We start from the raw sequence: 20,932 nt of genomic DNA on the forward strand, positions 1-20,932 counted from the left end.
TACATTGCAATGATATGGAAGTATCTCAGACAGGATTTAATGAAAAAGCTAAATACAAAATACATATGATTTTATTTAGGTAAGACCCTAGAAAAGATAAATCTATAGTTAGAAAAAACAGATCATGATTGCCTAGGGCTGAGGTTATGGATTGAAGTTAGGATTTGCGTGGAGAAGGGTACAACTGAACCTTTTGGGATGATCAGAATATTCTGTATTGTGAATATAGTATATAATTTTACACATTTGCCAAAACTCATTGAACCTTATGCTTAAAATGCTTGCCTGTTATTGTATGTAAATTATATCTTCAAAGTTGATTTTTTTTTATTTTTTAAAGAATTTTAGATAAAAACTTTATGACAGTGTCAGGACAGATTTCCATGATTTTTAAATAAGTTCATGTTTAAAAAAATCTTCAGAATAGCAGTAATAAATAAGATTGAGAGTTAAAACATTGTTTTCCAGCAAATATTCATACACATATCAGAATAAAATAGTTTGCCTATGATTTTAAGGTTTAAATTTTACAACTTAATATTTTATGGAGGGCTGGAGTTGTAGCGCAGTGGTAGAGCAATTGCCTTGTATGTGTGAGGCACTGGGTTCGATTCCCAGCACCATATATAAATAAGCAAATACAGTAAAAGTCCATCAACAACTAAAAAACTTAAAAAGAAAAGAATATTTTATGATTATATAAACACTTTGAGGGAAGTTTGAAATCTTTGTTGTTATGCTATTGAATCCTGATATCTGGAGCCTGGGAATGTAGCTGAAAGATAGTGTGCTTGCCTAGTATGCACAGGATTGTTCTGGATTTGACCTCAAGCACAAGGAAGGCAAGAGAAGAGCTGATATGTCCTTATGATATGTTGAAAAGAGACTTTAGGTTTATACAATATTTGAGTAACACTATCTAGGACCCAAGTGCATTATGTCTTCCTGCCCTTCCATTCTCAATATATTGGTATGTTACCTCTGCTAGGTACTTGAGGTCTCTGGATGGCAGCCCCAGATATGGGCATTCATATTTGTGAATGTAACATCTGTGCAAGAAAAATGGAAAGTAAGGAAAACTTTCTAGAAACCTGTGTTCATGGCTCAACAAGCAAACTGTCAAGGGAACGAGACTTCCTGAGTGGCTTAAGTCAATCATTAGGGCTAGAAAGGTGTCAAGCCTCCTCTGAATGACTTGGCAAATGAAAGGAGGGTAAATAAAGTCAGGGTTCTTCTATCCGAAAACTGGGAGAATGATTGTTCAGTAACCAAATGTCTGTTGTATCAGATTACATTAAGACTGTGAAGGAGAGGCTCAGTAAATTATACAAAGAAATTATAGAAGCCATTTTGATAGTAAATGTATGTTCTCAGCTGATTAAGATGTAGTCCAATAATTATCCATATTTTTATGACCTAGTCATTATTGTATTCTTCAGTATACTGTAATCTATCCTATGTCTTCATGACATTAAGAAATGTTCCAGCTGGGTACAGTGCCACAGGCCTGGTAATCTCAGCCAAGGCAAGAGGATGCTAAAGCAAGAGTATCATAAGTTCAAGACCAACCTAGGTAACTTAGTGAGACTGTCTCAAAATAAGAAAGTACTGGAGATATAAGTCAGTGGTCAACTTTCTGGCACCAGGTTCTATCTCCGTTGGTGGGGAGGGATTGGCAGAGATTCCTGAGACTGGGAGTATGGTTCAGTGGTAGAATACTTACCTGGCCAGCTAAACTGGAGGGTCCTGAATTTGATTCTCAGCTCTTTGAAAAGAAACACTAAAGCCCCTATCAGGCTTCTAATTTCTAATCAGCTAACCTTTAAAAATCAGTTTAAATGTCACTTCATTTTGGTCTTTAAACACTGTTAGTCATTTTTATCTGGAGAGTCTGTGTCTTTATTCCCTCTATACTATTCTACTTATTAGCACTTGTTAAAAAATTACAATGTACTTCACCTGAAAATAGTTACATAATTACCTACATTTAATACATTAACATTTTTCACTATTTGTTTATGTTTATTTTAGGATAAAAATGTTATAGTTGAAGCTCTTTCCCACCCAACTCATGTCATTGTCTTAAGCTTATGATTATCTTTTTCAATATGGAAATATTAACAGCTGTAATTGCTGCTTATCTCTTATATTTAGGTATCCTCCAGCATTGTGTTAATTTTTCATTTTCCTTTAAATCTGTACCTTGGGTGAGTTTTATTATCTCCAAAAGAGTTAAACTGTGAAAATATTTTGTTTATTTTTTTCTCTAGTTCCCCACCTTTTTCTGAGCTTTATATTATCCTTCACTAAGCTTCACAGCAACCTACAATATACATCTGGAATTAAACTCATTGGTCAAAAAAAAAAAAAACAACTTATCCCTCTCTACTTGTTTCCTTTCAGCTATGGTTTTTCTTTCCACTTGATTGAAACTACAAACTTTGAAGTCATTCATTACACATGTATAAAAACTAAGTGTCAATAAATACTATAAATACTAAGATGAATAAATGACCACTTTTTTCTTTGTGTTTTCTCTCCCCATATTCAGCTTATCATCTACATTTATTTATTCTGCATATCAACTAACTCATTTTTCCTTTCATAATTTACTGCTCCATGTTTCTTATTTTGCTTTTTTCTCATATGGGTCATTAAATGAGGATGTTTCCTAATACTTTTATTTTAGTAGCAGTTGCCTTTTTTTGTGGGGGGGGTACTCGGGGGCACTCAACTGCTGAGCCACATCCCAAGCCCTGTATTTTTATTTTTATTTTTTATTGGTTGTTCAAAACATTACAAAGATTGCAGAATCACATCGGTTACACATCCACATTTTTACATAATGCCATATTAGTAACTGTTGTATTTAGAATTTAGAGACAGGGTCTCACTGAGTTACTTAGTGCCTATTGCTGAGGCTGGCTTTTAACTCATGATCTTCTTACCTCACCCTTGTAAACCACTGGGATTACAGATGTGCACCACTTGCCTGGCAGCAATTGCTTTTTTTTTTTTAAGTTGTAGGTGGACACAATATCTTTATTTCATTTTTATGTGGTGCTGAGGATTGGAAGAAGTGCCTCACATGTGATAGGTGCACACTCTACTACTGAGCTACAATGCTAGCCCCAGCAATTGCCTTTTATTGTTTAGTTTATAATTCCTTCATAGTTTTCAGTATATATTTAAATTCAGTATATACTTAAATTTCCAGACCCATCTTGTTTTGATGTGTGTATTCAATTGTCACATCTTTAGAATGTGTCCACTTAAAGTAGTGATCTGAAAACCCTTCAACTGTGAGTTTCTGAGACTGCTTATATTTTAATATTTACAGCTATATTTTGAATTAATATTACATAACTGAAGTTATGAATGTTCACTCTTTCAGAATTTACCAGGCAGTCATCATTCACCTGCTTTCTTCTGAATGTTATAGGATGGGAAAAACTACAACTAAGAATTACTGTTTTTAAAAAAGAATTACCTTTAAAGTTACTATTTGTAGTTTATTTGCTGCTCAATTTAAGTTTTTATAGTTGTCATATATAGGATAATGGGACATAATTTAATACTGCTTTTTTTCTGGGTAGCAAGGCTGGGAGGATGCTTTATTTAAAGTCATATTTTCCATTGTATTTTTTTAAAGTATGATGTATATTAGCTATTTCTCAAAATACTTGCCTGTTTCCTCTGTAGATTTGATAATGGGCTGCATTAAAAGTAAAGAAAACAAAAGTCCAGCTATTAAATATAGAACTGAAAACACTCCAGAGCCTGTCAGTACAAGTGTCAGCCATTATGGAGCAGAGCACACTGCAGTGGCACCATCATCTTCAGCAAAAGGAACTTTGGTTAATTTTAGCAATCTTTCCATAACACCATTTGGAGGATCCTCAGGGGTGACTCCTTTTGGAGGAGCATCTTCCTCATTCTCAGTGGTGCCAAGTTCATATCCTACTGGTTTAACAGGTGAAATTTAAATGGATAATTATGTTGCCTGTTTGAGAACATAACCTTGGGCAGTACATACTTATGGTCTATTTGCTAAGAAAAATATCTTACTGGAGGACTTTTAAAAATTGTATATGTGAAAATTCAATATCTAACATAAAAATTAAAGTCAATATATATATATGGTTCTGGGAAATTTGGTGACAGTTTGATAGGGTTATACTTTTAATTATTTCATTAATTTACCAGTAATTATTAAGCAATTAATATGTGGCAGGCACTGGGAAAATGAAGATTAAAAACATACATTCCTCTTCCAAGAATCTTATAACTTCTCAGGATTAGAAAGTGCTAACTAGTATTAAAGTAATCCAGTAGTTACTTAATAAGTGTTAATTATTTGGCATTACAGTCATGATAATGCAGTATTTCTATCAGATACTATGATTTATAAAAGAAAAATCCTGAGGCTCAGAAAAATTTTTCCCCCAGAGATTATAAGCATAAGAGCTTGGATTCAGTGTCATACTGCAGGACTCCCATTTTTACATTATCATATCTTTTCAGAGAACAGCAAGAAGAGATAGTTGACAATCTTCCATGGATACAGAATGCCCTAAAAAAGTAGATTTTAAAAACTTGAAAAAAAGAAAATGAGCTCTTACATTACATGAGGGCTCCCGCATCAGGATGCTTTTCCCTTGAAATAACAAAGCACAGGTAGCTAAAGCACAGAAGATGAACTTCAAGATTCATTTGTGTGGCAGTTCCATGATATCAACAGGATTTGGGTTTATTTCATCTGTTTCCTGTTTATCCTTAGGCATAAACAGCTACCAGCATCAAATGGAGTAACATATGTCCTTATTTTTTTAAAAAAATATTTATTTATTTATTTATGTATCTTTTAGTTTTAGGTGGACACATTATTTTGTTTTTATGTGGTGCTGAGGATCAAACCTGTGCCTTATGCATGCTAGGTGGTGAGCACTCTGCCACTGAGCCACAACCCTAGCCCTAACATATGTCCTTATTAACAGCCTGTGGGGGCAAAGGAGAAATCTCTGTCACAAGCATGGATTATAAATTTGTCTCCTCAGTTTGTTCACCTCTGAACCAATAATAGTGAGGACTGCCATACACTGATTCTGTTAGACAACATTTGGAGAATATTGGACATCACCACAATCACAGTCCTAATTCCAGCGTTCTGACTGCAAATATTTCAATAATCTATGGCCATGATGATATTTCTGTCATTAGTAAAAAGTTTAACTTATTTTCAGGATTATATGTTTTTGAAAGTTACTAATTCAAAATGATTAAAATAAATTTTAATACTTAAAAGACATACTTTAGTTACTTTAAATTTTTATTGATGTGCATAGTGGACATGGTGGTGCACACCTGTAATCCAAACAACTGTGTAGGCTGCGGCAGGAAGATCACAAGTTTGAGGCCAACTATGGCAATTTACAGAGACCTTTTTTCAAAATAAAAAGGGCTATGACTGGGGATGTAGCTTAGTGGTAGAACTACAATCTGGGTGCAATCTCCAGTACTGAAGAAAAAGAAAAAGTATTTATTCATATGAAATACCCCATTCAAAGATGTTCACTTATTAACTCTTGTAAAAAACAGAGTGTCTTTGCATATAGGTATAAGAGATGGGCAAGACAAACAAGGCTTCTCTCCTGATAGAGTTTACCTAATAATGTTGATTGAACAATAATTAGTGAACAAACAACTAAATAAATTGAGATCAGTATTTCTTAATTCTATGAAGGAACTAGCAAGAATAATTGGTAATGATCCTGTAGTTGATCAGGGAAAGCCTCCTTGAGAAGAAATCATTTTAACTGATATTTGATTGATGAGAATGAACTATCTGCAGACCTCAGGAAAGAGCAGAATTTCTAGGAAGAGGGAATAACAAACACAAAGTTCAAGAGAAACAAATGGACTGGAAAGTTTTTAAGAACTGGTGGGAAGAACAATGTAGGCAGAGAGGAGAGTTGTATGATGTGATATTGATGTTAGGATACCACTATTACTTAGTACTACATAGACTCTAGTAAGGAGTTTGGATTTTTTCTGAAGCTGGGAAGAAGCTCATCAAGATTATATGTAAAGGATTTTGCATAATGGAATTCCCTTTTAAAAAAACTCATTCTTGCTGCTCTGTGGAGAAGTAGATTAATTAGCCAGTACTCATAGCCCCAGCAGTCCCAGTAAGAAATGACATGGATTGGGATTTAGGGGGCAGCAGTGGAAATGGAAAATAGATAAATGAAATATTATAGATGTAGAACTGGTAGTATTAGTAGTAGAATTGGCTCAAGTTATTACCTGACTTGATTCTAGTGCTATTTGCTTAAATAGAGAGGATTTGGGTAAATACAGGTTAGAGAAGAAAAATCAAGAGCTTCATTTTGTACATGTTTTAAATGGTTATTACACATTCAGCAGTGATATCAAAAAGCAGTTGGTACATGACTAAAACTTGGGATAGAAGCCAGATGAATGAACTTTGGTTTGCTATTATTTTATATTTAGAGACGGTAGATTTTATACTGCTTTTTACATTTTGTATTTAGAGACAGTACGTTTTATACTGCTTTCTACATTTCATATTTTTGCTTAGTCTGTAATTTTACTAACTGTCTTTCTTCCTACCATTAAAAAAAATCTATTGATGGATGGATGTAAACTAACCATTGATATTTGCCAAGTCAGCGGAATTACATTGAGTAAAATATATACATATTGAAATTAAGAATATGTTGGAACAGAGCTCAGTGATAGAGCATTTGCCTTGCTTGTGCGATGCCCTTGCTTGTGCAATGCCTTGCTTGATCTCTAGCACTGAAAAAAATAATTAAAAAAGAATAAGTTCAAATCTATAGTACAATCTAGTGACCATAGCTAATAACAATGTATTGTAGTCTTCAAATTTGCTGAGAAATTTTAAGTTTTCTCACCAAAAAAAAAGAAATATGTGAAGCAATGCATATGTGAATTAACTTGATTTAACCATTTCACAGTGTATTCATGTTTCAAAACATTGTGTCATATGTGATAAATATATACAATAAAAACGAATTATATATTATGGGAAGTTTAGCCAGAATACCTGTCTGAAATAATTTTAAGCACTGACAAGTCATGCATATTGTATACATTTGTTCTATTGTTATTTGTTTTGCTTACATATAATAGTTTGGCTGTTCAGTGCGCTCTTCTCTTAAGCATCTGCACATGTTGCTAAATATGAGTTATTTTTGGAATTTATACTTTATAATTCATATCGGCCATGCCATTAAACTTCCACGACAAACCCAACAGTTTTATTTTTAAGGTAAGTATATAGTAAGTTAATCTTACTAAAACCCTAGTGTTTAGTATTAATGATTATGGATGTAAATGTTCACCTGTTGTTTATAAGAAGTTGAGAAGATTAATGTCAGTAGTCTATAGTGCTCCAGTAGTGTTCTTCCTTCCAAAGAATTGGTTCGAAATTTGACTGTCTTTTCAAGCCAGAGGCATTGGTTCAGAATCAAATTAAATTTGTTTCCGAGTCTATAGAGTTTTAGAATATGTAAACTACAGTGATTTTGTGAAAGGTCTTAAGAGAACATCTCATTATTTAAACTCCAGCTGCTTAGAGCCCCAACTTTTAGAAGCCCCAATTGTCTAAAAATAGATTTTGAAAACTAGAGAGAAAAAATAAGATTTTTGCTGGCAATATTTTTTTATTTCTCTTTTGTTTCATTTTATCTATATAATTTACCTTGGTCTTTTTTTCCTTTGCTAGGTGGTGTTACTATATTTGTGGCCTTATATGATTATGAAGCTAGAACTACAGAAGATCTTTCATTTAAGAAGGGTGAAAGATTTCAAATAATTAACAATATGTAAGTGTTGAGTATTCTGAGAGGGAGAAATACAGACAGACACTTGTTCTTTACATTGAAACTTATAAGCTAGTTTATGATCCGGAGATAAGCATGACAGGGTATGAATCTCTGACCTCTGTGCTGGATAGATTTAGTTCCTTGAGACACGTGATATAATACTGCCTATAGAAGTTACTACTTCTACAAATTGTGCTGCTGTGGTTCAGCCTTAAAGAGTAGAGATTTAAGAATGAAGAGTTGTAGCTAATAAAAAAAATTTTTTTAAATGAAGAGTTACTGAGGGGGCATATGCAAATATATTACTTTAAAAATCTTTTATAAAGAAAATTCTTTGTTCCTATTTAAGTATCCAGATGATTTAAAGATCTTTTCTTTTTTCTAAAAAACAAAGCCAAAAAGTTGAATAAGGAACTTTTGTACTCCCAAATGGACCAAATTAAGTTGCTTTTTCCTTATGTAACTCTCAAGACTTTCTGTCATTTAGTGATCCACATAGAACATTTGATCCTTGTTTTGGAAAACCAGCCCATAATTTCATTAGCAAGCATAACAATCACTTATAACTTCTTGAAATATATACTTATAGTCCCTTTGATTTCAGTCATGTTTCCCTCTATCCTTGTTTCCATCTGTTACCAGTTATTGTTCCAGAATGTAAAATACGATCATGACTGTCTTGCTTTAAAGCAAGTCAAAAAAAAAAAAAAAAACATGAGTAGCCATCATTCCCTGAGGATTTATTATGTGTTTCTTCAAATCCTTTTTAACTCTACCAATCAGCCATACTGTAGTAGGTGGAATTTTCTAAGTACACTAGAGTTTCTTGCCCTTTCCATGCCTTCACACATACTACTTTTTTCTGGAGTGACTGTTTCTCCATTCTCCTCCTTCTCTCCCTTTTTCTGTCCCTTCCTTTGTGCTGGGGATTGAACCCAGGGCCTCCTGTATATTAGACAAGTGTTCTAACATTTATGCTCTACAACCCATGTCCTGCTATATTGTTTCTATTAGGTATTCACATAGCATCTTATGCAGACTTCAGTCCCAGCTTCCAGGGAACTTTTAATTTGTCACTTAGCTTGTCATTCTTTTAGGTTAGTAGTTCTCAACCTGGGGCAAAATTACCTGGGAGATATTTGGCAATGGCTGGAAATATTTTTGGTTGTCATCAGGGTGTTGCTACTGTCATCTACGAAGTAGAGGCCAGTGATATTGGTAAACATCCTACTATGCATGCAGCAAAGATTTATCAAATCCAAAATGTCAGTATTATTGAGGCTGCAAAACCCCACTCTAGACTGAGTTATTTAAATTTAAGGACTGTCTTTTTACCTTTTTTCCATACATCCTGAGTGGCATCTATCACTCAGTAGGTATTCGGTTCATATGAATCAGATTGCTTATCAGGATCAAATACAATTCTATTTGTATGTTTCAAAATCATTAACGTACTAGAAAACCAAAAACCAAATGTACGAGTTTGTAAATGTTTGAATTACCAAAGGGCTTTCCATTTCAGTTTTTGAGAGCAAAATCAATGACTATTTTTAAAATTTTGGTCTAAAAAATACATTTAATCTTTTTTTTTAATTTTTTTTTTTTTTTGGTCAATGGTGCCTCACACATGCTAGGCAAGCGCTCTGCCACTGAGCCACAACCCTATCCCTACACTTAATTTTAAGTAGTGAATGTCATGTACATCATCCTTATTAGAGACTAATATTTGTTCTTTTCATATTACTTTTGTAACAGTCAAGGTTTTTATACCACAAACCATATAGTTCTCATATTCTGAATTATGACTTAATTTGAGTATATTGAATTATTTTTAGATAACATTTTTCTAGAAATTGAGCTTTTTATTATTGTTTATTATTAATTGCTTTTCTATAAGGAGTGCTCAGGCCTCATAATTTTTTTTCTAAAATGACTAAAACAAGAACATTATAATTTTGTGTACTGTTAAAAAGAAAAGCATTCAACAACAACAAAGAACTATTGATATGTGCTAAAACATAGATTAAACTTGAAAAAAAATATATGCTGAGTGAAAAGCCAGTCACAAAAGACCACATAAATCATTCCATTTATATGAAATGCCCACAATATTCATATCCATAGAGATGGACAGCAGTTAAGTGGTTGCCAATAGTGGAAGGGGTTGGAGGTGATTACTCATAAGTATTGGGGTTCTTTTTGTGGTGGTAAAAAATATTCTAAAATTTATTATGAAATGGCTATACAGCTCTATGAATATATTAAAAACCACTAAGTTTGTACCCTAAATTGGGGAGTATTATGGTAAACAAATTATCTCAAGCTCTTAAGAAATTCAGACAAAGATGAATAATTTGAAAGTTTATTCAAAACTACTTAGTTCAGTATAGTTTATTGTCTTAGGTTGAAAAAATTATGAAGAGGAATAAAAGATACTATAATTGAATTTTTAGTGTATGGTGTTTGGGGCTTTTGTTGTTGATTTATTGTAGTAGTATGTAATTATACTTTTGCTTAGTCTTAATTTCTTTAATTCATTTAACTTATTTTTAAAATGTTGTTCTTTTACAATGTTGAGTTTAATTCTTGATCAAGTGAATGCATAAGTAGAAAAATGGAAGTTATATCTCACATTTACTTGAAATAAGAAAGTGCAATATATTATACATTGTGGTAATTGTTGTTTTATGTGTTTCAGGGAAGGAGACTGGTGGGAAGCAAGATCAATTGCTACAGGAAAGAATGGTTACATCCCTAGCAATTATGTAGCGCCTGCAGATTCCATTCAGGCAGAAGAGTATGGCAGTACTTCATATTTTATTGATTATTTTGATTTTTAAAATGTTTTAATGCACATTCTACTTAGCCACAATTTTACACACACACAATTACATACCAGTCTTAATACAGCTAATGTATCATTAATAGATGTTACTTGAGAATTCATAATTAATGATGTAGTATCTGCTTAGATTGGTATCCTGAGTAAATCTTAATCATATTTTTATGCCTTGTCTTATTCCTTTAGTTTTCCACTTAGTTTTTAAAATTATCTAGTCCTTTTCATATTCTGCAGACTTTCTTCAAAATTTACCTCAGAGAGGAGATTGTTTCAGTGTTTAACTACTTGATTTAGGTATTTGCATTGTGGTTATGTAGGACAGTATCCTTGTCTTCTACAAAGCATACACTGAAGTATTTAGGGTAATGATTCAGCATTTTGGCAACATTCAGTCAGTTCAAAGGGGAAAAAAGATGTAAACACATGCACCCAACATATAAAGGAAGGTGGGAAATAAAGAATATAACAAAGTAAAATATTAACAGCTGGGGAACTTGGGAGTTCTGTGTACTATTCTTACAACTTCTAAAATGTTAGAAGTCAGTTTCAATAACATATTACTTTTTTGGTCCAACTAGTTGTTCTGGAATCTATAAATAATAACCTCTTTTTCATATTACAACAGTTAACACAGCGTCTTGCATATAGCTAGGGGTTGTCAATACTTGTTTGTTTTATTAACATTTGCTTCAATTACTATTTTTACTATAACATTTGTTACTTTTGTTCTTTTGCCTTCTTCACTGTTCTGTGAGTCTTTTCATAGCAAAGATTGTCATTTTTATTCATTAAACTTTATTAAATCAAACTCATATGAAATTAGAGTTCCTCATAATTTGAATATTATATACTTAGATCTTATCAATACAGGTGATCACATGTTATCAGAGAACAACTTCTGTTCTTCCTACCTGTATGTGTCACTGACAGAAAAGATCTGTTATTTGCTGTCTTTCTCCATTTGCTGTTTCCATGACTGCCAGGTAGAGTTCCAGTGACATGTTGAGTAGTCAGTACATGGAAATACTATCAGATATTTTAACAGTGATATTTGTAAATTCTTTTTTAATAAATAAAAATTTATTTTTTACTATATCCTAAGCATGTTCTGTAGCTATTCTTTGTCAGCTCTCCTATCCCATTTCACTCTTATTTATTTGTGAATATAATTTTTCTGACCTTCAAACCTTCCCAACTCAAAACATCATTAATTTTTTTTTCTAGATGGTATTTTGGCAAAATAGGGAGAAAAAATGCTGAAAGATTACTTTTGAATCCTGGCAATCAACGAGGTATATTCTTAGTAAGAGAAAGTGAAACCACTAAAGGTATGATTACTATTATATTAATATAAAATTTTGTTTGTCCAGTATTTTAAGAAAGAGATAATAAGCATTTATTTTCTTCCTCCCAGGTGCTTATTTCCTCTCTATTCGTGATTGGGATGAAGTAAGGGGTGACAATGTTAAACACTACAAAATTAGGAAACTTGACAATGATGGCTACTATATAACAACCAGAGCACAATTTGACACTCTTCAGAAATTGGTGAAACACTACACAGCTAAAAATTATTTCCTCATGCTCTGTTGTATGAGAACAAAATTCATGTCCTCATCTCTCTTAAGGGTTAGCATACTACTACTTTATACACAGTATGTGCCCAGTGTATGTTAGTATTCTAGTTTTAAAATGAGAACAGGTAGTTCTTAGTATCTGAATTGGGTTATTGGATAGTGTGCTAAAATTAGACTGTTGTTGAAATTTTTATATCTTACAAGCATAATTTTTACAGTGGAGTTCCATTTCATAATGTACAAATACATTTTGAGGCTGGGTGCAGTGGCACATGCCTTAAATCCCAGCAGTTCCAGAGACTGAGACCACAAGGATAGTGGGTCCAAAGCCAGCCTCAGCCAAAAGCAAGGCATTAAACAACTCAGTGAGACCCTGTCTCTAAATAAAATACAAAATATGGTGTGTCTCAGTGGTTGAGTGTCCCTGAGTTCATTGCCCAGTACCCCCTCCCCCAAAATATATTATAGAAAATAAATGAAAAACATAAAAGCAAATATTTTATTTATAAACACAGGTAAGTAGCTAAAGCTAAACACTTTGACACAAAAAGCTGTATCACATATCCTCTTGGATTACCTTCCCCTTCAGTGGCTGATCTCCTAAGATTTCCTAGAATATAAACCCAATAAAATATGGTCTGAAGGTATATTTTTCTTAGAAGATTAACCTGTGGCAACTATAGATATTCTTGTCTTTCAAAGATTTTGGAAATATTCAACTGTGGAGTCTTATGTCTCAGAATTTTTCATTATCAATTCATTATGTAAATGCATCTAAGTCTTTAAATTATTAGTACTGGATGAGGGAAAGTTTCCATGGTAATATCTTCTTCAATGACAGGTAACTATAAACTGAGTCTACCAAGTCAATCAGCAGTCTTGACATCAATCAAATATGTTACCAAGCAGTGCCAACACATAATTGCCCTTGCTAGAATAGAAAATTTGTGTGGTTGGTAACCATTCTTGATGAGAATGGGAGAAAACATGTCTCATTTACAATAAGAAAGACTGTATGAGAAAGATGCACAGATCAAGCCATTATAAATCTAAAGTTCCTTACATTGTGGCTCTCTTATTCAAAATTCAGTTAACTAAGTGAATTTTTTCCTGCTGGGAACAGTGGTGTGCATAGCTGTAATCCCCATGGCTTGGGAGGCTGAGGCAGGAGGATTGCTGGTTTAAAGCCACCCTCAGCAATTTATTACGGCCTTAAGCAATTTAGCAAGATCTTGTTTCAGAATATAAAAGGGCTAGGGATGTGACTCAGTGGTAAAGTGCTGGGTTCAATCTCCAGGAAAAAAACAACAACAAAAAAAGAAATAACAATTAATAAAAGCATTCTCTTAGGGATCAAATAAATCCCATTTATTAAATCAGAAATTTGGAGGTAGACAGACTTGGCTTTGAATCCCATCACTTATTAACTGTGGGACCTTGAGAAAGTTTCCTAAATTTTCCAAGCCTCATTTTTATGAGCAATTTATAAAGAGCCAAATTAACATAATAGCTAGAGCATAAGTATTCAGTAAACAATAACATAAAAATATATTTAACAAAATGTTTCACTTCTTATATGTGGGTTTTTTTTTTTTTACTTCTTGTAAACAACTTCCTTTTTGTTTTTAGAGAAAAACTTATGACAGTTTTTCTATAAGTTTTGAGCCCTTTTTAAGCATTTATATACTCTGTAGCTTAATTTTTATACATAATTCATTTTACATTGTAGTTTTATTTATTTATCTAGAACATGCTGATGGTTTACGCCACAAGTTAACAACCGTGTGTCCAACTGTGAAACCCCAGACTCAAGGTCTAGCAAAAGATGCTTGGGAAATCCCTCGAGAATCTTTGCGACTAGAGGTTAAACTAGGACAAGGATGTTTTGGTGAAGTGTGGATGGGTAAGAAGCCTGAATTTTTGGATTTTGTCAATTTTTAGCCACAGATTAAAGTGCCGCAATTTTATAACAAAAATATATATATAATATTAAATATGTAATATAATTGCTATTCATTGAAATTTGTTCTAAAATCCCTTAAAATATTGATTAAAATAGTAAGAGGTATTGTTTCTCTAGGAACATGGAATGGAACCACAAAAGTGATATCAAAACACTAAAACCAGGTACAATGATGCCAGAAGCTTTTCTTCAAGAAGCTCAGATAATGAAAAAAATTAAGACACGATAGATAAACTTGTTCCACTCTATGCTGTTGTTTCTGAAGAACCAATTTACATTATCACTGAATTTATGTCAAAAGGTAAGTGTATATTAGTATCTTTTGGAATATTCATGTTGGTAACTTCTTTACAAAAGAATCATTCATTTCAGTTTTTATAAAAATGGAGTCTTATTGCATAGTACTTTCTAATTTATGATTATTTTTGGAAGCATTTGAAAATAGAAATGGGACATTTTGGTTTTGTTTTTGTTGTTTGCTAGTCTGGGGATTGAACTCGGGAATGCTCTACCACTAGAGTTATATTACCAGCACCCCCCCCACACACCCTTTTTTTAAATTTTCTTTCTTTCTCTGTCTGTCTCTCTTTTTTTTTTAATTGAGACAGGGTTTCACTAGGTTGTCCAGGCTGGCCTTGAACTTGCCATCCTCCTGTCTGAGCCTCCCAAATTGCTAGGATTACAGGCATGTGCCACCATACCCAAAAAAATGTGACACTTTGTTAATGAAATAGTGGTTAGTTCCAGTTATTCCGGAGGATTTACAAAGTTTTAAAGGATGCCTAGGCAGTTTGAATTTATTTTGAAAGTAGGTGTTTTATTTTTAAATATGTTTTTTAGTTGTAGATGGACACTCAGCACCACATAAAAATAAATGAAAGTAGATTTGACTGAAGAAAAAAACAAAATATACAACAAAATATACAAACTGAGTTAAAATGATAAAATCACAATGATATTCAGGTAGTACTGAAGCAAAGAAAAAAGGTAAAATTAAAGGAAATTTGTTTTAATGTAAACACAGTCTGTATACTCAGGACTCCTAGAAACTTCTTTTCTCCACTACTGTCAACTGCAGTTTCTCCATCTTTCAAACACAGACCACAAGGTGAGATCTTCTGTAACAGAGCTAGTTATGGCCAAGAAAAAGAGAAAAGAAAGTTGATGTTCTTTCCTCTTCATCCCTAGGCTACTGATGCTTTAGAAGAAGGACGAGTAAATCTGCAAGTATGCTTACTGGCTCAATTTTTACCCATTTGAATTTGATATTTTTTTTTTCTTTTAAGTTCTAGATGGACACAATATTTTTATTTTATTTATGTATTTTCGTGTGGTGCTGAGGATCGAACAAAGTGCCTCACATGTGCTAGCAAGCACTCTACCACTAAGCCATAACCCCAGCCCTTGATCTATTTTTTAAGTTATTTTATTTTTTTTACTCTCTTGAATCAAACTAAATAACTGCACAGGTTATGTTACCCTCTCCATCGTCTACCTTGACCAATGATATAGTTCCCTCTAGTGGTAACAAGGGCAACAACAAGATACATATTTACTATAGGAATTTTTTTTTTTCTCAAAAGGGACTGAAACAAACTGACATAGCCTGTTAATTGATAGTCAGAACATACCTAAACCCAATAATTCATTGCTCTCTTTGGGAAGAGTTTCTACTGTAAACAGCTTCCAAGTATACCTTTTCAAAGAGTACTCTGGTTGAACTAGAAGACAAAGGAGAAAGGGATAAGGAAGAAATTTAAATCAAGACATTGCTAACAAAAGAAATATAATGGAAGTAAAGCTAATGGTTCATTTATCTCTGTATTACTTTACAAATTATTTAATTTTGAGAACATGTTAGAATTCTGTGTTGTCAGATCACTAGTTTAGGATTATTTCTAGGTAAGAGGTTAAGAATACAAGATAACAAAAGTCCTTTCTAGTTTTGAAACTCAGAAATTCCCCATTTTGGTTTTTAGCTTAGCAGTTGGCCCCTATAATACATCCAGACTCATTGCCTTATGTGCTCCAGTGTAAACCCACTGTTTGGACAGATAGATTGTTTTCATTCCTTGCTTCCATTACTTGGAATTTCTTTTTCCTATCTCCTGGCCATTTGTTACATTCAGTTGTAATTTCTCTTTGTCTCCTTGAGCTTGGAGCCATTCCTCTGACTTTCTGTTTCACAGCATTGTTGTTTAAGAAAACAATCCAATTTTATGTTTTATAAAATAAATCTTAGTTTGGATTTGTCTGATGGTTTCTCTTTATTAAATTGAAGCATGTGTATGTTTTTAACTAGTGATAGAGAGAGGCAACAAATAGACATTTCTTCCTGGCTTTTCACTTTGCTGTATTCATAGTATTTTGCTTTTCCATTATAATTTCTGCTAAAATTAAGAGACATTGGTCAAGCCAGCACTTCCACAGCAGCTCATTTAGTTATAACCATATCTGAATTCTTGAATCATATTGATTTAAAATGTTATATTTTTTGAGGGCTGTGGCTGTGGCTCAGTGATAGAGTGTTTGCCTGGTACATGTCAGGCTTTGGGTTCGATCCTCAGAACCACATAAAAATAAATAAAATAAAGTCCATCAACAACTGAAAAAATATTTTTTAAAAAATATATTTTGGGATATAAAACTTAGAATCTTGATCAAAGCAGAAAAGAATGACACCAATTTGATGACATTTTCTGTAGGGAAAGGGAAAATGGTACATTTTCCCTTTTTTCATGTGTTATAAAGAGAATAAATTTCAGTTTAGGGGTCTTTTCTAGAATCTTTGAGGTAATTATTCAGAAATTTCAAAACTACAAAAGAAACTTTTTTTAAAATAAAAAGTTGAGAAATTTTGTTAGAGTTTGGTTATTTGGGGGAAGAGGAATATTTATGTCAATCTTAATGTAAAATCTACTTATTTTCCATGGATATTTCACTGTCCCTTACAGGAAGTTTATTAGATTTCCTTAAGGAAGAAGATGGAAAATATTTGAAACTTCCACAGCTGGTCGATATGGCTGCTCAGGTATTTGCATATAGATATATCAACTTGAATTGAAAGTTAACATTTAAAATGTAGAATAATCTTACCTAAATAATACGGTTTATGTAGAAAAGTAAAGGAATTTTAGAACAGAAAGGAACTTTGGAGATATTCCAGCATTAGCTCCTAGTATTACAAATAATATAGTATCTAAAGACCAGAGGGATTTAAAATTTACAAAACTTGTTCATAGCAGAACATATTAAAACTAGCTATGGAACTCCCAGTTCAGTGCTATCCCATATATTATGACCCTTTAGAAAGCATTTTCACAGATACAAAATCTATTTATATTTCAACAGATAAATCTGAGAAAATTAAAATGGCTGGGCATGGTAGCTCATGTCTGTAATCCCAGTAACTCCCAAGGCTGAGGCAGGAAGATTACAAGATCCAGGCCAGCCTTAGCAATTAAGTGAACCTCTCAGCAACTTAGTGAGACCCAGTCTCAAAATGAAAAAATTAAAAGGATTCAGGGAATGTAGCTCAGTGGTAAATTGCCCTGGGTTAAATCTCCAGTACAAAAAAAAGGGAAGAAAATTAAAATGGATGATTAGTCTTCCAAAGAAAATATTAAAAATCTAAAGTGTATGCTGAATTTTTTATTTACTATGGTCCTAAATAAGAATTAAAATGGCAATATGCTGTTAAGAATGAGTCTTTTGAGCTGGGGTTATGGCTCAGCGTTAGAGTGCTTGCCTAGCACGTGCAAGGCCCTGGGTTCAATCCTAAGCACCACATAAAAATAAATAAATAAAGGTACTGTGTCCATCTACAACTTAAAAAAAAAGTAAAAAACATCTAAATATCATGCTCCTTACCAAAAAAATATATATTAAAAAAAAAAAAGAATGAGTCTCTTTAGGCTAGACAGAGTAGTGCACACATAATCCCATTGAATCAGGAGGCCAAGGCAGGAAGATAACAAGTTTAAAGCCAACCTCAAAAGCTTAGGAAAACCCAATCTCAAAATAAAAGGGTCTAGGGATTGTAGCTCAATGGTTAATATGCACTCCTGGATTCAGTCCCTGGAACCCCCCCCCCCAAAAAAAAATGTTTTTTAACTCTACTGAATTTTTTGTTCTATTAAAGTGTAATGTTTCTATTCAAATATATTATAGGTGTTCGAAGGGCCTTTTATTGAACTCAGTTGACATAACTGGTAATGCAGCTTTTACTTCTCAGTGAGCTTCCACATGGCCACAGAATCTGGCAGTTTAGAGGAACTTTATACAGAGGAACTATACATATAACACTGGCATATGCCAGGCCTTGAGGTCAAAATTCTAGATACTTTGTGTTAGGGTATCTGAACCTTTTTTTTTTTTAAGTCAGGTACATGTTTTAGGTTTTAGGAGCCATATACAATCTCTGTCAGACCCCATCCTCCTCCTCCTTACAACTCTTTAAAAATAGAAAAACCATTTTTAGTTCTCGGGCAATATAAAAACAGTTTGCAGGCCACGTTAGGCTTCAAGCTCATTTACTGTTTTCCACCTGTGCTTACAGGACATCTTAGGCTGTGCCTGATGCGAATTTTGATAGACTTTTATCCAGAAGTTCTAAATAACCCTGTGACTTATCTTTTCTCCCAACCACTGACACAGGAAGACATTAGGACATTGAGCTGCTAATGGTTACTAGATACACTGAGTGGTACCCTCAAAAAAGGTGTTAGATTTTTGGTCGTTGTGCTGGGGATGCGTCCAATTTTTAAAAGCTGGATTTAGCCTGCATTTTTATTATAGTGTTTTCTATTTTACCTACTAGCTCCTAAGTAATATGCCTGTTACTATCATCTCCTTTTGAGATATATGATTTTCCAGTGATCTATTAAACATTAACCAAAATTATCTTCTCCCTGGTTCCTTCTGCATCATGTTTTGTATGTATCTGTTTTTTCTTTTCCAAGATTGCTGATGGTATGGCATATATTGAAAGAATGAACTATATTCACCGAGATCTTCGAGCTGCTAATATTCTTGTAGAAGAAAATCTTGTGTGTAAAATAGCAGATTTTGGTTTAGCAAGATTAATTGAAGACAATGAATACACGGCAAGACAAGGTAAGAGTACTTTTATTTAAATGCTTGTAATCTATTGTCCTTTGTTTTTTTCTCACTTAAAACTCTTTTAAATAGGCAGTTTTATAGAGTAAGAATAATTACAGGTCCATCAGCAACCCACATAGGACTCTTAGATCCCCACCCATGCAGGAAACCTGGTGGTCACTGTCCCACAGGATCCTCAGCCATCACTCCTGTGTAGACCCCCATTATCAATGTGGGCTCCCCCAGTGTCCCTATAGGAACACTACAATCACTGCCATAGCTCCATACATGTGGTAGCCTGCACCTGGGGACACTGGACAGGGTCTGGAGACAGCTGCCAGTACATCTAGATCTCTGAACATGCCACTGAATGCCACTACCAGGCCAGACACAACCAACACCCTATCTCTGAAAGCAGTTGCCTCCAACTTGGGACACATTTGATGCCATCTTTAATAAGGGCAACTCCTAGCTTGGGACACAGGCTGGGGCCTAGAAGCAATATCAAGGTACCTAGAATCCCAAAATCTCCCCTCTCCCAAGCAGCTGCTAACCCCGCACAGTGCTTGCAGCCACACAGCAGGTCCATAGCTTACAGAGCCTGGTACTGCTCTGTTCAACATCTCTCTCTCCACAACAGGGAAGCAGTCCCCAGGGCACAGCCCATAAGATCTCTGGAGAATGGAGATTCTGATTGGGAAGTAGAAAGGGGCAAATGAAAAAGAGTCCAGAGACTAAATTAGAGGCCAGGAATTGTGAGGTCTCCAGGTGGGCCCAAGACAAGATCCTTGGGGTGCAGTCTCCCATGTGGATTGACAAGTGCTACACCATTTCCAGGAACTCCATCCCAAGACCAACCCTCCCACCCTAATAACCTTCACCATCCTGAGGGTGGAGACACCAGTAAACAACCCCAACTTGTAGAAGAGAAAAGAAGCAGAAAAGATACTACTGAAGTCCAACAAAACAATCCTGTATCTTCTTTTTAGATTTTTTTTCTCTTTTCTCTCTTCTCCCATGTTTACATCCCCAACATTTGTAAAACAAAAAACTTTTCATAGATTAGGCTACTGATATCTGGAAGGTCTGATTACTATATTACAGTTCTATTGTATATTCTTTTATCTCCTATTTCTACATTATTCATTTCTTATTTTTTATGTTTTGTGTTTTGTATTCCCTCTACTGTCTTCCCACTAACTTGTCTCCCCCAAAACACTTTCTCTTTTCTCCTGCTACTATTCAACTTCTTTTCATTACTCTTTAACTCTTGCTAAGATCTAATAACTCTATATCCTCACCTCCCACCTTCTTAACATCTCAATCTATACTTCACTCCTGGTTCTTTGTCCATCACAAGAAATTGTAGACCTATTTGCAAACCTATTGTTTATGTTGTAGATAATGATTGAACTTGCCATTTCTGTATATTGTTACAAAGCCAGAAACATCTTAATAGCAGCTATTTGGTTTAAGGCTGCATAATTTTTGTATTGGGATCTGTGAATATTGATCTCCCCCTTAAAGGGGAGGTATTGGAGGAAATTAGGGACACTACAATCCTCCATAGTAAATAATG

General features: G+C 33.9%; 1 protein-coding gene and 1 pseudogene across 1 annotated transcript in view; both read left to right on the plus strand.

Moving 5' to 3' along the window:
* Positions 1–20,932, plus strand: part of LOC144371896 (mitotic checkpoint serine/threonine-protein kinase BUB1-like) — a 551,680-nt gene that overhangs the window by 216,899 nt on the left and 313,849 nt on the right. The gene's annotated exons all lie outside the window — the stretch shown is intronic.
* LOC144372134 (tyrosine-protein kinase Yes-like) lies at positions 3,705–20,765 on the plus strand (annotated as a pseudogene).

This window comes from Ictidomys tridecemlineatus, chromosome Y (genome assembly GCF_052094955.1).
Source record: "Ictidomys tridecemlineatus isolate mIctTri1 chromosome Y, mIctTri1.hap1, whole genome shotgun sequence".
NCBI lineage: Eukaryota > Metazoa > Chordata > Mammalia > Rodentia > Sciuridae > Ictidomys > Ictidomys tridecemlineatus.